The sequence below is a fragment of the Triticum aestivum genome, chromosome 6A (assembly GCF_018294505.1).
Source record: "Triticum aestivum cultivar Chinese Spring chromosome 6A, IWGSC CS RefSeq v2.1, whole genome shotgun sequence".
Taxonomy (NCBI): Eukaryota; Viridiplantae; Streptophyta; class Magnoliopsida; order Poales; family Poaceae; genus Triticum; species Triticum aestivum.
Genome location: NC_057809.1, coordinates 124,735,396 through 124,751,519, shown reverse-complemented (window position 1 = coordinate 124,751,519; position 16,124 = coordinate 124,735,396).

Here is a 16,124-nt window from a genome sequence, read left to right as displayed (position 1 = left end):
CAATGCAGGTGTTCAATCAAATTATTTCCATGTTCGTGATGTGGTTGTAGCCATGTGCATCATGTGGGTGTTGGCATGTGCATGCCCTATTGTTGGAAGTATGTGTGTGATGTAGCTGATAGCATTGCATTAGTACAGTGAGCTCCGAAACAAGCGGTTTAAAACCCATTTTCGCAACGGCATCTGGAACCGTCGCCAAGTGAGTGTGGGTGATAGGGGGGTCCTTCCCACACGACTCAGAAACCATCGGGGATATGCCCTCCTGGACATACGTTCGGCAAAATGAGATTGTGTGCGACTGGCGAGCGCTCAAATATGAAATACGTGCAGTAGAGCTAAAAAAATTCAATTATACGGTGAAATTGTTTCCGATCGCAAGTACATCCCACACAGTCAGTCCCCGCTAAACATTTCCGTTCATATGTACATCCCACACAGTCGCTCGAAGGAAAACATTTCCGTTTGCAGGTACATCACACACAATTTTTTCCGTTAAATCATTTGCGTTATTGAATATATCACACACGGTCCGTGGAACAAACTGTGTGGCAAAGGCTATCCATCACACACAGTTTTCATGTGGTAAATGTTTGCGCAAGGTGGCCTAACGCAAACAGTTTTCAAGAGAAAGTCATGTGTGATTGTTCATTGATCCAACACGGTTTATTCCTAGAAACTGTGTGCGTTGCCTGAGGTCATCGCCCACGGTATTTTTTTTAACAACTGTTTGCAATAGCAAAACCCAGTTAGCAGGCTAATTATTCGATTATTCATAATCCATTTATTAATCTAATTGACAGTTCATATTAAGCACATAATATATTTCATTTACATAATTGAAATACATCAGAGTGCATCATCATATAGCTTCAACACTCAGCTACCCCATTACACAACTACACCAGGACCAAGTTTCACATGCAACATGTATAACCTTTCGAAATTAGCATCATAGACGGTACATAGACATATATATCTCATATGGAAAATTGCTGAAGCAGCAGGCGAATATTGAGCCTTCATTGATGTTGAAAGTCTTTGTAACTTTAGGCCAGTGCCTGTGGATGATTGAGCGTCCATCCTTCGTCCTCTTCAGGAACACAGATTCATCAAATTAATTCAAGTCACAGGGAAAACCCATTTATCCAAACCAAACATGATTAAGAACTAGGAAATATAGCACTTGTATATGTTTCTCATGTATTAAGTACAGCCAAATTCGATCTATTCCTCACATGCATAACAATACAAAATTTTACCCACGACAATTGGACATCGCATGGCAGAATTGAACCAAGCAGTTAACTAAACACCACAACAAATGAACTAAATATTAACTGAGCACCACATTGCACAATATAACATTGAACCAAGCAGTTAACTAAACACCACAAATGAACCAAATGTTAACTGAGCACCACATTGCACAATATAACATACTCCTAATAGAAGATTAGATAGTTGACCAAACAGTTAACTACAGCCAATTGTAGTAATTATATATGTTTCTCATGTATTTACTACAGCCAAATTTAATTTATTCCTACATGGTATACAATAACAGAATGCATCCACAAATTTGTAAAGATAAATTCGATTTATTTCTCACATGGAAGACAATATAAAATTGCAGCCTGAAGAATTGAACATCACATTTGCAGAATTGAACCAAACAGTTAACTGAAGATGACGACTAATTAATAAAATAGTTAATAAGTGAGCACCACACTGCACGACATACAGAACATATACACTAGAGCAACATATTGCATGGTAAAATTAAATAGCACAATTCACTAGAATTTGTGAAGGAAAGGTAGGAGCAGCACACGCAACGGGTAAAGCAAGCATGCATAACCGGCATAGCTAGCAAATGGCAAGGTGCTCCTTCAAGATCTGGGGGTCGGCACGAATGGCAGCCATCGCTACCTCATCCGCGCATGCAACCGCGATTTGTTTCTCCGCTGCCAAATGCTCCTTGAGGTCCTGGCTATACTGCGTGCACCATGGCTTAGGCCGGCGCTTATTTGGTGGAGGGGTCAATGATTTGGGTGGAAGGTATCGCGCTCGCGCCAGCGGTAGGGGCATGTGGGATGTGGAAGGAGGAGGAGGATGGGAGTCGGGTGTGGAATACCTGCCTGGATAGGCGAGGCCGAGGAGCGTGAAGGAGGGTCGCCGGCGAGGAGGCGGCGGCGCTGCAAGCAAGGAGTGAAGGTTTAAACTTGGAAAGGAAGACGGAAAAGGGGAAATGTGGCTTTTGGTATGGGGGAGGGGCGGGAAAGTAGATATTTCCGCGGAAGCCAAAAATTTAGAATCGCTTCAGCCAAAAAACTGGCGCGCAAAGTGTCATCGGACACGGTCCCTTATTTAGAACTGGCGCCTTGTGGACTATAGCCGACGCACCCTCTCTCGTATGGGCGTACTATACACCGACGATGCTCCAAGATATTTTGTGTTGCATCTCACATGATTGGTGATAATAAACTGTGTGCGATCCACTTGATTTATCGTCTTGATCATTTGAATTACGTAATAGGGTCACAGCTACAAAGGATGGTGTTTGAATTGTTAGAACTTATATCTATAGTGAATATGCAACTATAGGTGTGTCGTCAAAAAAATTGGAATGATTCAGGGTTCGTTTCTACATTTTTATACATTAACTGGCTTTTCTAGGCATCTTATGCGCATAATTCAAATTTGAACTACATGCACATGCTCCAGTGCATATAAACTTATTGAAAAATCAAATATGTGTCATTGGTTGCATGCTTAAGTCCCATGCAAGAAATGAGAATGAATTTCAAACACCCTGCCACCGTCACTCGGCCGCAAACATTGACATGTCTGGTTTTTAAATTCTAGTAAATTCAAAACTCGTCTGAAATTCATGAAACTTGGCATGCTATCATGTAGCGGCATCAACATGACGTGGTACAAATTTTGTCCCATTTGGGACAGGTTTGGGTATAAGATTCTCACAAACCAGAGCTTCTCACAACAAGCGTGATGGTTTCGGTAGGGAACATGCCATCTTTGGAGACGAAACGATATACGTTGCCTTTTATTGCTTTAAAAAAACTGAGTGTCAACATAGAAAAACAAGACTGTTGTGCGAATTTTTGTGATTTTTCGGGGTTTGTTTGGACATTTTTATGCATTAACTGAGTTTTCAATGGATTTATGTGCACAATTCAAATTTGAACTACATGCACATGCTCCAGTACATATAAACTGGTTGAAAAATAAAATACGTGTCCTTAGGTGCATGCTTAGGTCCGATGCAAGAAATGGGAATGAATTTCAAACACCAGGGCACCGTTGATTGCCGGCAAAACATTGACATGCCTGGTTTTTAAATTCTAGTAAATCCAAAACTCGTCTGAAATTCATGAAACTTGGTATGCTATCATGTAGCGGCATCAACATGTCGTGGTACAAATTTTGTCCCATTTGAGGCAGGTTTGGGTATATGCTTCTCACAAACCGGAGCTTCTCACAACAAGCATGATGGTTTTCAGTAGGAAACGTCTCACCTTTGGGGACGAAACGATATCCATTGCCTCTTATTGCTTTCAAAAAATTTTGTCATGTCAACATAGAACAACAGAAGTGTTGTGTGAATTTTTGTGATTTTTCGGTGTTCGTTTGGATATTTTATGCATTAACTGAGTTTTTAATGCATTTTATGTGCATAATTCAAATTTGAACTACATGCACATGCTCCAGTGCATATAAATTGGTTGAAAAATCAAATCGGTGTCCTTGGGTGCATACTTAGGTCCCATGCAAGAAATGGGCATGAATTTCAAACACCGGGGCACTGTTGATTGCCGGCAAAACATTGAGATGTCTGGTTTTTAAATTATAGTAAATTCAAAATTTTGTTAACCATTCATGTGACGCCACGTGTCTTGATTTTAATGGCCGTGCGGACAGCTGCTTGACCTTGACTGAACGGGAGGCATGCGAGCGCCATTCAGTGCGCAGGCTGACCGAGAGGCGTGTAAGCTGTTCTCGAGTGCGCAGGCTCACCGAGAAGCGTGCGAGCTGTACGCTATGCAGGCTCACTGGGAAGCGAGCCCTTTGATTTCCATGGCCGTCCGCCTTGCTCGCGTCCTCTCCATTAATGGCGCCCAAGCCATAGTTTAATTCACTTTTTCAATATAAAACACTCATTGCAAACGTTTTAGTTAGAACACTCGTATACAAACCGACAACTTCCCTAGGAAGCCAAGAGAAAATGTGCCGAGCAGGATTTTTGCAGCTCTTGATCGCAAATGATTTAGATAGAACACCCGTATGCAAAGTGAGAGCAGCGCAGGATTTGTGCATCCCTTCAACGCAAACGATTGTTCTGGATGACCCGTATGCAATCACGTACAAACAATTTGGTAAAATTTGCATCTGTCATATTGGGTATGTTGCCATTGGTCAAACTGGAAAGATTTACATTTGTTGATCTAGTAACGTTGCCATTTGTCAATCCTTGTAACACTGCAATTTGTCAAAATATGCAGCTAGAAATCATTAGCACTATGTAATTTTTGCAACTAAAATTCAGTAATGTAACGCCCTCAATGCGACTATATCTCCCACGTGTCGAAGCACGAATTAGAGGCATAACCGCATTGAAAGCAATGTCGCAAGTGAGGTAATCTTCACACAACCCATGTAATACAATAAGGGGAAAAGGATACATAGTTGGCTTACAATCACCACTTCACACAATACATGAATAAAGCATTACATCAACCAAATACAATCAAGGTCCGACTACGGAACCAAAATAAAAGAAGAACCCCAAAAGTGACAAGGTCCCCGATCGACCCCAACTAGGCTCCACTACTGATCAACTAGAACGAAACAACACAAAGGACAAGATCTTCATCGAGCTCCTCCTGAGCTTGGTTGCGTCATCTGCACGGACTCATCGGCACCTGCAAGCTGGTTTTGGAAATATCTGTGAGCCACGGGGACTCAGCAATCTCGCACCCTCGCGATCAAGACTATTTAAGCTTATGGGTAAGGTAAAGGTATGAGATGGAGCTGCAGCAAGCGACTAGCATATATGGTGGCTAACATACGCAAATGAGAGCGAGAAGAGAAGGCAAAGCACGTTCGAGAAAGTATGATCAAGAAGTGATCCTAAAACAACCTACGTCAAGCATAACTCCAACACCATGTTCACTTCCCGGACTCCGCCGTAAAGAGACCATCACGGTTACACACGCGGTTGATGCATTTTTATTAAGGTCAACTTGAGGTTTTCTACATTAACAAATTCCCATCTGCCCATAACTGCGGGCACGGCTTTCGAAAGTTCAAATCCCTACAGGGGTGTCCCAACTTAGCCCATGACAAGCTCTCACAGTCAACGAAGGAATAGACCTCCTCCCGAGACATTCCGATCAGACTCGGTATCCCGGTTCTACAAGACATCCTCGACAATGGTAAAACAAGTCCAGCAAAGCCGCCCGATGCGCCGACATCCTGATGGGAGCTGCACATATCTCGTTCTCAGGGCAACACCGGATGAGACATCCTACGAGTAAAACCAGCCCTCAAGTTTCCCTGAGGTGGCCCCGCAGTCTACTCAGTTCGGACCAACACTTAGACAAGCACTGGCCCGGGGGGGGGGGGGGTTAAAATAAAGATGACCCTTGGGCTGGCCTAACACAAGGGAAAAAGAGGCTAGGCGGCGAATGGTAAAACCAAGGTTGGGCCTTGCTGGAGGAGTTTTATTCAAAGCAAACTGTCAAGGGGTTCCCATTATACCCAACCGCGTAACGAACGCAAAATCCGGGAACATAACACCGATATGACGGAAACTAGGGCGGCAAGAGTGGAACAAAACACCAGGCATAAGGCCGAGCCTTCCACCCTTTACCAAGTATATAGATGCATTAATTAAATAAGATATAATGTGATATCCCAACAAGTAAACATGTTCCAACAAGGAACAACATCTCCATGTTCCAACAAGGAACAAACTTCAATCTTCACCTGCAACTAACAACGCTATAAGAGGGGCTGAGAAAAGCGGTAACATAGCCAAACAACGGTTTGCTAGGACAAGGTGGGTTAGAGGCTTGGTTCAACAATATAGGAGGCATGATAAGCAAGTGGTAGGTATCGCAGCATAGGCATAGCAAAAGAGCGAGCATCTAGCAAGCAAAGATAGAAGTGATTTCGAGGGTATGATCATCTTGCCTGAAATCCTGCAAGGAAGAAGAACGAGTCCATGAAGAAGACAAACGGGCGTAGACGAACGGGTCCTCACAAACGCGACGTTACCGGAACCAACCCGAAGAAGCAAACACCGGAAAGAAGCACACAATATAGTAAACAACCAACACATGAACATGGTATGATATGCGAGATGCGGTATGCGATGCATATGCATGATTTGACAAGGAATGATTGAACCTAGCCTCAACTTGGAAATCCAAGTGTGCCACTGGAAAGGTGAGATGAAATCGCTTGAAAACGATATAAAGATCACCGGAATCGGAGTTACGACTTGGAAATGGCAAGCAATACAAATATGGCACCGGTCTACGATAAACAGCAAGTAGCCATCTAAATGCAACAAGATGAACGTGCTACAGCACTCAAACATGGCAACAAAAATACATGGCAGGGATCCACTCATGATGCTTAACAAAAGACTTGCACTGAGGTACGGCCAATTCATCCATTAACAGGTTCAAACAAGCATGGCAAAAATGCAATTGGTAAACAGATTTCAGACTTAGTGAAATTAACACTTGCCTGGAATTTCAGATCAGGTATCACACTTTGGAGCATGAAAACTATATGCTATGGGCCTGAACATGGCAAAGTAAAGCATGGAATGGAGCTACTCAAAGAGCTTAACAAAAGTTCCTTAGTGACCTTGAGCCAAAAGGGATCAGAAAATACATTTGCAAGCATGTGAACATGGCAAAAACATAATCAGGTTACAGACTTAGTGAAAAACTGAAGCATGCAAAACAGATACCAAGTAGGCATGTTTACGAGCTCGATGCACTCACTATAGAGAAAGTCATGACAATCTAAGCATATGCACCCATCAAGAATACACATTATACAAGTTAGACATGGCAAGAACAATAACACGGCATGCACGGATCAACTACAACATCCTCGGCAAAATCGCTAACAAGTAGACAATCTTCCCAGATTCATAAAATGACAAAAGTAGAGCTCGATTGACTCAAGCTAGGGTGCTCCATAATTGCAAACAAAGGCATGGATGGATAGAGCACTACAATATTAACAAAACATCCTTACTGATCATCCTCAAAAGAGGCACGGATCACTAGGAAACAACATGAACATATGGCATAATGAGATAAACAGTCCAAGGACTTAGTGGAAATGCCAAGTCCCTGAAATCAGCATTAACGAATGCACCACTTTGCAAGCTTGTGCTAGTCACCACACACATCACAAAAATACATGGATAGCACCTCTGGAAAGATGACAAAGCATATAACAAAACATATATAGAGCTCAGGGGCATATCATGCACACATAATTCATGGCAAAAATGACAAATAGCTATTTGGAGCAGCAGATCTGACAATTTAACTCAAATAACACTCTTCCAACAGAATTTATGGCATCAAGATGAGCTCAAATAAAAATTATGCAATGAGATGAAATGATGTACTCTCTGAGACGAACATTTTGATATGCCATATGCCCGAAACGGAGCTACGGATGCAAAGTTACGATGCGATGAACATGGGCATATGAAACATGGGAAACTCGGAGACTTAGTGAAAATCGCCAAGTCTGGAACTGGGCGAAAGATAATATGTCGCGCACGGGACAGGGAAAAGTGGTGGCTCACCCATGGGCTTCGGCCCAAAACAAAGAGGAAGGAGGCCGGCGAGCTGGGTCGGACTCGGGCGCGGCTTGCGAGGCCCACGCGGAGGATCGACCGGGTCGTCGTCGTCTTCAATGACGCGGTCTACGGTGGCAGCGGCGGAGCTTGCTCCGGCGATGATGGACGGCGAGACGGCGAAGCAGGAGCGGAGGAGGTCCGGGAGGTGCTGGAAGGATGGATCCGGGCTGCGGATCCCCAGATCCGGCGCGGGAACGGTGCGGTGGCGCGCGGGCGGCGCTCGGGCCGGGCGGCGCGGAACGCGGGGACCTCCGGCGAGGTGCAAGGACGGCGGGGAGGCGGTTGAGGAGGCGAGGCATGGTGGCCGGTGACGGCGAGAGAGGCGTCTCCGGCGAGAGGCGCGGAGGAGCGAGGCGGTCGGGCGACCGCGGCGGCTCGGGCTCGCGCGGGCCCGTGATGGGCTCTGCGGGCCGGCGCGGTGGGAGGCGGTGCGCTTGACAGGTGGCGGGCTCCGGTTGGGCGCGGGGCGGCGGCGATGATGTGGCGGCCTGGTATTGGCCGGAGCGACGTGGCGGCGGTGGACATGTCCAGCGGCGGGACGGACATGTCCGGTGGCGTGCGGGAGTTGGATCTAGGGTTTGGACTGCGGGATTTTCGGAGGGAGACACATATTTATAGGTAGAGGGAGCTAGGAGAGTCCAAATGAGGTGCGGTTTTCGGCCACGCGATCGTGATCGAATGACCGAGATGATGGAGGAGGTTAAGGTGGGTTTTGGGCCAAAATGGAGGGGTGTTGGGCTGCAACACACACGAGGCCTTTTCGGCCCCTCGGTTAACCGTTGGAGTATCAAACGATGTCCAAATGGCACGAAACTTGACAGGCGGTCTACCGGTAGTAAACCAAGGCCGCTTGGCAAGACTCGGTCCAATCCGGAAATGTTTAGTCCCCACACATGAAAGAAAGGTAGAAATGACCACCGGAGGAGATAGGAGCGCCGGAATGCAAAACGGACAACGGGGAAAATGCTCGGATGCATGAGACGAACACGTATGCAAATGAAATGCACATGATGACATGATATGCAATGCATGACACACAAGCAATGACAAGGCAACAACAGCGAATAACTAGAGGACACCTGGCACAATGGTCTCGGGGCGTTAAAAGTAATTAAGCATAGATTTCATTCATACATTAAGCAACCGTTCTTAATTTATACAAACAGTTCAACTCGACAGCTGAACCGACCAAACTTATTCCCAATTGTTGCCAACCACATACTGAAATAGCTAGTTCAACTATATATATACTAGCTAATTTTAAGTACGTTGTACAGTTTGACCACACATCTATAGTCAGATGAACTGAACAAAATAGCCCCTAAATACTACTACTACCACGGAGGGGCTTTATGCTACTTCCGGCAGCCTCTCCTCTACCGAGTGCGCTCAGTAAGAGGCAGAGGAGGAGGAGCCTACCGACGAGCTGAATGATACGTCTCCGTCGTATCTATAATTTTTGATTGTTCCATGCCAATATTATTCAACTTTCATATACTTTTGGCAACTTTTTGTACTATTTTTGGGACTAACATATTGATCCAGTGCCCAGTGTCAGTTCCTGTTTGTTGCATGTTTTTTGTTTCACAGAATATCCATATCAAACGGAGTCCAAATGGAATAAAAACTGACAGAGATTTTTTTAGAATATATATGATTTTTGGGAAGAAGAATCCACGCGAGACGATGCTCGAGGGGCCCACGAGGTAGGGGGCGCGCCCTGGGGAGGCAGGCACGCCCCTGACCCTCGTGGCGACCCCGTAAGGCGGTTGATGCCCTTCTTTCGCCGCAAGAAAGCTAATTTTCGGATAGAGATCGTGTCAAAATTTCAGCCCAATCGGAGTTACGGATCTCCGAGAATATAAGAAACGGTGAAAGGGAAGAATCTGAGAACGCAAAAACAGAGAGAGACAGAGAGACAGATCCAATATCGGAGGGGCTCTCGCCCCTCCTGTGCCATGGGGGTCATGGACCAGAGGGGAAACCCTTCTCCCATCTAGGGAGGAGGTCAAGGAAGAAGAAGACGAAGGGGCCCCCTCTCCCCTTCTCTTCCGGTGGCGCCGGAACGCTGCCGTGGCCATCATTGTCATCACCGCGATCTTCACCAACACCTCCGCCATCTTCACCAACATCTCCATCACCTTCCCCCCTCTATCTACAGCGGTCCACTCTCCCGCAACCCGCTGTACCCTCTACTTGAACATGGTGCTTTATGCTTCATATTATTATCCAATGATGTGTTGCCATCCTATGATGTCTGAGTAGATTTTTGTTGTCCTATCGGTGGTTGATGAATTGCTATGATTGATTTAATTTGCTTGTGGTTATGTTGTTGTCCTTTGGTGCCCATCATATGATTGCGTGCGTGGATCACACCCTAGGGTTAGTTGTATGTTGATAGGACTATGTATTGGAGGGCAAGAGTGACAGAAGCTTCAACCTAGCACAGAAATTAATGCATACGGGTTGAAGGGGGACCAATATATCTTAATGCTATGATTTGGTTTTACCTTAATGAACATTAGTAGTTGCGTATGCTTGCTAATAGTTCCAATTATAAGTGCATAGAATTCCAAGTCAGGGATGACATGCGAGCAGTGGCCTCTCCCACATAATACTTGCTATCGGTCTAGTAAAGTAGTCAATTGCTTAAGGGGCAATTTCGCAACTCCTACCACCACTTTTCCACACTCGCTATATTTACTTTATTGTTTCTTAACCTAAACATCCCCTACCTTTTATTTACGTACTCTTTATTATCTTGCAAACCTATCCAACAACACCTACAAAGTACTTCTTGTTTCATACTTGTTCTAGGTAAAGTGAACGTTAAGCGTGCGTAGAGTTGTATCGGTGGTCGATAGAACTTGAGGGAATATTTGTTCTACATTTAGCTCCTCGTTGGGTTCGACACTCTTACTTATCGAAAACTGTTGCGATCCCCTATACTTGTGGGTTATCTGAAGGACCTTGAAGTAGATGTGTCTAGAGGGGGGTTGATTAGACACTTAATGCTAAAGTTGTAGTTTTTAAGATTTTCGGTTTAAGTGGAGTTTAGGCACAATTTAAACATTCACAACACATATCAAGCAAGCATGCAAAGAGTATATAGGCAGCGGAAAGTAAAGCATGCAACTTGCAAGAATGTAAAGGGAAGGGATTGGAGAATTCAAACGCAATTGGAGACACGGATGTTTTTCCCGTGGTTCGGATAGGTGGTGCTATCCTACATCCAAGTTGATGGAGACTTCAACCCACGAAGGGTAACGGTTGCGCGAGTCCACGGAGGGCTCTACCCACGAAGGGTCCATAAAGAAGCAACCTTGTCTATCCCACCATGGCCATCACCCACGAAGGACTTGCCTCACTAGCGGTAGATCTTCACGAAGTAGGCGATCTCCTTGCCCTTACAAACTCCTTGGTTCAACTCCACAATCTTGTCGGAGGCTCCCAAGTGACACCTAGCCAATCTAGGAGACACCACTCTCCAAGAAGTAACAAATGGTGTGTTGATGATGAACTCCTTGCTCTTGTGCTTCAAATGATAGTCTCCCCAACACTCAACTCTCTCTCACATGATTTGGATTTGGTGGAAAGAAGATTTGAGTAGAAAGCAACTTGGGGAAGGCTAGAGATCAAGATTCATGTGGTAGGAATGGAATATCTTGGCCTCAACACATGAGTAGGTGGTTCTCTCTCAGAACATATGAGTTGGAAGTGTAGATGTGTTCTGATGGCTCTCTCCACGAGTGAAGAGGAGGTGGAGGGGTATATATAGCCTCCACACAAAATCCAACCGTTACACACAATTTACCAATCTCGGTGGGACCGGATCAACAAACTCGGTCGGACCGAAATAGTAAACCTAGTGACCGTTAGAGATTTTTGGTGGGACTGACATGCAACTCGGTAGGACCGATATGGTTAGGGTTAGGGCATAACGTAATCTCGGTGAGACCGATTACACAAACTCGGTGAGACCGATTTGGTAACAAGCTAACCAGAGGGTTGGTCAGGCAAACTCGGTGGGACCGATTACACAAACTCGGTGAGACCGATTTTGGTAATGAGCATACACAGTGAGTTTGCATTGTAACCTCGGTAGTACCGATTGCACAAGATCAGTGAGACCGGTTTTGGCGATGGACATACACAGTGAGATTACAATCCCATCTCGGTGAGACCGAGATCCCTATCGGTAGAACCGATTTGCTAGGGTTTGGCAATGGCTATGACAAGTGAAACTCGGTGGCGCCGGATAGAAATAATCGGTAGGTCCGAGTTTGTCTTGGGTTTAGGTCATATGTGGAAGTGGGAAAGTAGCTGAGGATTTTGGAGCATATCATTAAGCACTTGAAGCAAGAGGCTCATTAAGCAACACCTCATCCCTCCTTGATAGTATTGGCTTTTCCTATGGACTCAATGTGATCTTGGATCACTAAAATGTAAAATGAAGAGTCTTGAGCTTTAAGCTTTAGCCAATCCTTTGTCCTTAGCATCTTGGAGAATTTCCCACAACCTTTAGTCCATGCCACTCCATTGTTGAACTTATCTGAAACATACTAGATAGAAACGTTAGTCCAACAAGAGATATGTTGTCATTAATTACCAAAACCACCTAGGGAGCACTTGTGCTTTCAATCTCCCCCTTTTTGGTAATTGATGGCAACATACATCAAAGCTTTAGATAAAGATGTAAAGAACACAAGTAAAGCTTTGGAAGGACATGTAACAAGCTTAGGCTCCCCCTACATGTATGCACTCATGTAAATGTGAAATATAGAGGCATGTGAGAGCATAACCATGACAGAGTAGGCAATGTGTTACATGTATCTTGGCCATATGCATCAGAGCAAAAGATTATCAAGGAAAATACCTTCATGCTCATGAGTCCTTCTTGCAAACAGTATGTACATAAGCAAGAATTCCTCACAGTCATGATTTTGATGCATACACTTACCTTGTAGTCTTTAGCTGGCTTAGGATGGAATGAACCTGCACAAACAAGGTTAGATAACACAGGTACATCCACTAGCCAGAGCAAACCAAAGAAGCCACAAGAGTACCAAGACTGGGATGACATGTAGAGAGTGAGTACAAGGTACCACATTGGATTCAACATGTCCCCAAGAGTAAAGATATGCAATGAATTTGACTGATTTCTTTCCCTTAGGTGTCTTGCTCCCCCTGAATCTTACATGGGATATTGGGAGAAGATAGGGAACAGAATAATCTGAGCTGAAAGATACAAATGGATAGAACTTAATGCAAATAAGCACATATGAACATGTCTTTCCCCCAAAAAGACATGTGACATCTCTCCTCTTGAACATCAAGCATCTGGGATCCTTGAGTATTCTCTCCCCCTGGAAATCTCTTTCTCCCCCTTAATACTTTCTCCCTTGTAGGTGATAAGCTTTGATGTGATTCTCTCTCCCCCTTTGACATCAATTTCCAAGAAGGGCTTTCTGGAATCCGTCGTATAGGTTTGGTCCTTGAGACTCAGCACAAAGCAATGGATAAAACTGTGATGCTTGTAGAGGACAAGATTCATTGAGTGGAGCTGGATCAGAAGAAATATAGAATAAGTGGCAAACTGTTTTTCCTGTTGTGAAGTCGCTGGCACCGAGTGGCATGTTTCGGTGGGGCCGAAAAGATTCAGTTGGACCGAAAACTACAAGTTGGTGAAACCGAGTTCAACACAGAGAAAAACACTTGTCACCTCAGCTCACTAAACATGTAGGATCTCACAAAGATTTGCAATGAATTATCTGAAGGATTTGCAAGGAATTGAATGCAGAAAATGCAGAACAAAAAGAAAAAGAAAAGAGAAGAAACTGAAAGATCTAGATGAAGTTTTTTTTTGAAAAAGAGAAAGAAAATAAATATGCATGAGACAAATGCAATAACACAGAAAAGAACACACAAGAACTTCATCTAGAGTTGGGCGGTGACATAGTCACCTATGTTAGAGTATATTGACTTAGGAGTCAAGTGAGAACACTTGATCATAGGTCATACTCATCGTTTAAGCTCAAAATGGGGTTACCATTTTTCGTTTAAGCAACTTGATGTATTCACATCTTGTTGAGTTGCTTTGACTCATGACTTGGAGTAAAGCTTCTCTAAGATGGAATAACGTACCTTGGGTGGTGGTGTGGGTCTTGCTCATGTAGTTGAACTTGTGTGGGTGCTCAAGGTTGATGTAGCTCATCAAGAGTTGGGAGCACCACTTGGAGTTTGAGTTCATCTACCTACATGGGTTAGTTCTTGCAAGGAAGAGCACTTGTGTATCCAAAAATGACAATCATGAAGCTCAACATAGAATTTGTCAAAGGATATGTTTGAATGGTTTTGTGCTTCCTTGTCTTCAACCACCATTGTGTAGAGACTTGGTGATGTAGAGATTGCTCAAGATGTGAGTGAGTTGCAATCTCATGGAATTAGATTCAACCAAGCACCTACATGGGTTAGACAACATGCAAGGTACAAATATATCCAAGACATAAGATAGTCATCATAAGAGATATATCATGGATTAGTCATAAGCTCATGTCTTGCATGTATCCAATGGAGTTCCTACTCCAAGTTCGAAGCATCAATAATGTTCAATTCACCTCTCAACCTGCAAAATACTTTCTCGTCAAGAGGTTTAGTAAATATATCTGCTAATTGCTTATCGGTGTGAACATGCTTAAGATCAATGTCACCCTTAGCAACATGGTCTCGAATGAAATGATGACGAACTTCAATATGCTTAGTTCGAGAATGTTGTACAGGATTATGACCAATTTTGATAGCACTTTCATTGTCACAAAGCAGTGGAACATGTTTCACATAGATCCCATAATCTTTAAGAGTTTGGGTCATCCAAAGTAATGGAGCACAACATGAACCAGCGGTAATGTATTCCGCTTCGGCGGTGGATAAGGATACCGATTTTTGTTTCTTGGAAGACCAAGACACAAGAGATCGACCAAGAAATTGACAAGTACCCGAAGTGGACTTTCTATCAACCTTGTCTCCGGCATAATCCGAGTCGGAATAGCCAACAAGATCAAAAGAAGACCTCTTAGGATACCAAATGCCAAAGTTTGGTGTATGAATTAAGTATCTCACTATCCTTTTCACGGCCTTAAGATGACATTCTTTAGGAGCAGCTTGATAATGTGCACACATGCACACACTTAGCATAATGTCGGGACGTGAAGCACATAGGTATAACAAAGAACCAATCATAGAGCGATAAACCTTTTGATCAACCGGTTCACCATCTTTGGTCAAATCAAGATGTCCACTAGTAGGCATGGGTGTAGACATACCTTTGCATTCTTGCATATTGAACTTCTTGAATAAGTCCTTGGTGTACTTCGTTTGAGAGACAAATGTACCTTCCTTAGTTTGCTTGATTTGCAAACCGAGAAAGAATTTGAGTTCACTCATCATAGACATCTCAAACTTCTCTGACATTAGCTTTCCAAACTTTTCACTAAAGAGAGGGTTAGTTGAACCAAATATGATATCATCAACATAAATTTGGCATACAAATAGTTCTCCATTAACCCTTTTAGTAAAAAGAGTAGAATCAATTTTACCAATTTCAAAACCACTTGCAATAAGGAACTTGGTCAAGCATTTATACCATGCTCTAGGAGCTTGTTTAAGACCATAAAGAGCTTTGTGAAGTTTGTAAACATGATTTGGTTTCTTAGGATTGATAAAGCCGGGAGGTTGTTTGACATAAACTTCCTCCTCTATTTCACCATTTAGAAAAGCACTTTTAATGTCCATTTGGTACAAGGTGATATTATGGTGATTAGCATAGGCAAGTAAGATGCGAATGGACTCAAGTCTAGCAACGGGAGCATATGTCTCACCATAGTCCATACCTTCGACTTGTGTGTACCCTTGGGCGACGAGACGTGCTTTGTTGCGAACCACTTGTCCATCTTCATCTTGCTTGTTGCGAAACACCCATTTGGTACCAATGATGTTGTGGTTGTTGTCGGGCTTCTCAACCAATGTCCAAACTTGGTTTCTCTCAAAGTTGTGTAGCTCTTCATGCATAGCGTTTATCCAATCCGGATCTTCCAATGCTTCTTCAACCTTCATAGGTTCAATGCTAGAGATGAATGAATAGTTTTCACAAAAGTTAGCTAAACGAGTTTTTGAGCGAGTGATTCTCCCGGTTTGTATATCATTGTAGATT